Below are 2,920 nucleotides of genomic sequence, written 5' to 3'. Positions count from 1 at the left end.
CCACATATGAAAGAGATACAAAACTGAACTTATTATAACAGGGAGGAGGGGAGGGGAATTTTAGGGGTGATGCTGAGACAAAAGTGGAGGGGAATGATCACTCTGGTGGAGGACATGGGTTTGGAATATTGTATGTATGAAACCACTGCTGCTAGATTTATTGCAATGACTAAAATAAAATTAAAGGGGCCAGAGTGACAGTACAGCAGTAGGGTGCTTGCCTTGCATATGGACAACCCAGGTTCAATCCTGTGAACCCCATATGATCCTGTGAGCACCTCCAGGAGTAATTCCTGAGTGTAAAGCCAGGAGTAAGCCCCTGAGCACCACTGGGTGTGCCCCCCAATTAATAAAAAAATTTAAATTAAAAATATATTTGCAGCAAAATAATTTTTTCTGAAAATTCAGAATTACAGTTCTTGACTGAGTTTAAAGTATAAAGTAAAATAAGTACAATTGACTCAAATACAGTGATACTTAGTTTTTATTTGTATTAACACCATTTTGAAAAATAAAAATCCACAGCTAAATTCACCAAAAAACAAACATGTATTTTTCCCACTTGTTGCTGTTAGAACTCGATGAGTTTTCACATGGCATTTTTCTCTCCTTCACCCTCCACAGACAAGGCTGTCAGGGAGCCAGTGAGCTTGAAGAGAAGGTGCTTCTTGGGTGGGAAGTGACATGCTGGTCATTCCTGTCCTGATAGAAGACAGCAGTCCCAGATACAGTGACTCTCGTTTACCCTCACCCCAGAATAAAAGCAACAGCTGATGTAATCAGAGTTTCTTCTCCAAAAATCTTTAGAAAGTGTTAGGACTCAGTAATACTAAATTTCCAGAAAAATAATGCCCTTTTTGGCAAATAATATGTATAACTCAAAGGTCTGAAGTAACAGCATTAAAACTTCATATGTAGGGGCTGGAGCAATAGCACAGCGGGTAAGGGCGTTTGCCTTGCACACGGCCGACCCGGGTTCGAATCCCAGCATCCCATATGGTCCCTTGAGCACCGCCAGGGATAATTCCTGAGTGCATGAGCCAGGAATGACTCCTGCGCATTGCCAGGTGTGACCCAAAAAGCAAATAAATAAATAAATAAATAAATAAATAAATAAATAAAACTTCATATGTAAATAGTGCTTCTTCTTAAGATTCAGAGATTCTTTCTCTTAGGTCCCTCTACCTTTCTGCATTTCAGATTTTTAGTCAACTACTGATAATTAACTTTGTACTGGGTGCAAATTCAGCATTTGTTGGTTATGAAAGCCTAGTTAAAAACGTGCGCATTTTATACATTTTATATGTTATACAGTATTTAAAATTAAAAATGATTCAGAATTTCACTATAGCTGGAGAAGCCCATGCCCTCTCACTCTCTCACTCTCTCGCTCTCCTCTCTTCTCTCTCCTTTCTTCTTTCTCCTCTCTCCTTTCTCCTCTCTCCTCTATCCCCACTCCCCTCTCCTCTTTTTTTTATTAGTGGGGGAGGAACAGGGGTGTTTTCTGTTTGTTTGGGGGCCACACCTGGTGGTGCTTAGTGGTTACTCCTGACTATGAGGGGCCGGAGTGATAGCACAGCGGGTAGGGCGTTTGCCTTGCACGTGGCTGACCCGGGTTCGATCCCCGGCATCCCATATGGTCCCCCAAGCACTGCCAGGAGCAATTCCTGAGTGCAAAGCCAGGAGTAACCCCTGAGCATCGCTGGGTGTGACCCAAAAAGCAAAAAAAAAAAAAAAAAAAAAAAAAAAAAAAAAAAAAAAAACTCCTGACTATGAACTCAGGAATTAATCCTGGCAGGCTCGGAGACCATATGGGTGCTGAGGAAAGAATTCAGGTTGGCCACCTGCAAGGCAAGAGCCCTACCTGCTTTCCTGTACATTGTTCCAGTGCCATGCCATTTTCTCTCTCTCTCTCTCTCTCTCTCTCTCTCTCTTTCTCTCTTCCCCTCCCTCCCTCTCTCTCTCTCCTGTCCCCCTCACATTTCTCTAAATTTCTTTAGAACTTTTTAAAAAGTAATTACACTGGGGCTGGAGTGATAGCACAGCGGGTAGGGCGTTTGCCTTGCACGCGGCCGACCCGGGTTCGAATCCCAGCATCCCATATGGTCCCCTGAGCACCGCCAGGGGTGATTCCTGAGTGCATGAGCCAGGAGTGACCCCTGTGCATCGCCGGGTGTGACCCAAAAAGCAAAAAAAAAAAAAAAAAAAAAAAAGTAATTACACTGCATTTGGTGAATTCCGTAAGGAAAGAACTATTAAAAAATAATTTTTACATGAACTGGAAATGTTATGTGAAGATAATTTACAAAAAATAATGCTTTCTTTTAAATTATTAGGATTTGGGGTTTGTTTTGTTTTGCGGGGCACAGTTGGTGGAGCTCAGGGACTATCACTTCTGGATCTGTACTCAGGGATCAAACCCAGATCACCTGGATGCAAAGCACGTGTGCGGCCTATAGAGTGCTGTCTCTGGCCCATAGAAATGGTGGTTTGGGTTTGGGTTTGGGGGGTTGGCTTTTCGGTCACCCAGGATGCTCAAGGGTTATTCCTGACTCTGCACTCAGGAATTACTCCAGGCGGTGCTTGGGGGACCATATGAGATGCTGTGGATGGGACCCAGGTTATCCACGTGCAAAGTAAATGCCCTCCACACAGTACTACCACTCCAGTCCCAAATAATGGTTTTTAATTCATGTTGTACTGTCATAAGTGTTCTTCAGATACCTAACTTATTCCTTGATTCTAGATTGTCTTTCAGTGGCAGTTAATATTTCTAGAAATTTCTTCCACTTTCTCTCAATATAACTCAACAGGTTTCACATCAAAGAATCCCAATTATTGACTGTACCTAATGTACATGTTTTTAAAATTTTTGGAGACTATTCATTTGTTACTAAATGAAACTTCTGATAGATCTTTA

The sequence above is a fragment of the Sorex araneus genome, chromosome 3 (assembly GCF_027595985.1).
Source record: "Sorex araneus isolate mSorAra2 chromosome 3, mSorAra2.pri, whole genome shotgun sequence".
NCBI lineage: Eukaryota > Metazoa > Chordata > Mammalia > Eulipotyphla > Soricidae > Sorex > Sorex araneus.
The sequence above is the reverse complement of the archived record's forward strand: the minus strand, read 5'-3'. Positions refer to the sequence as shown.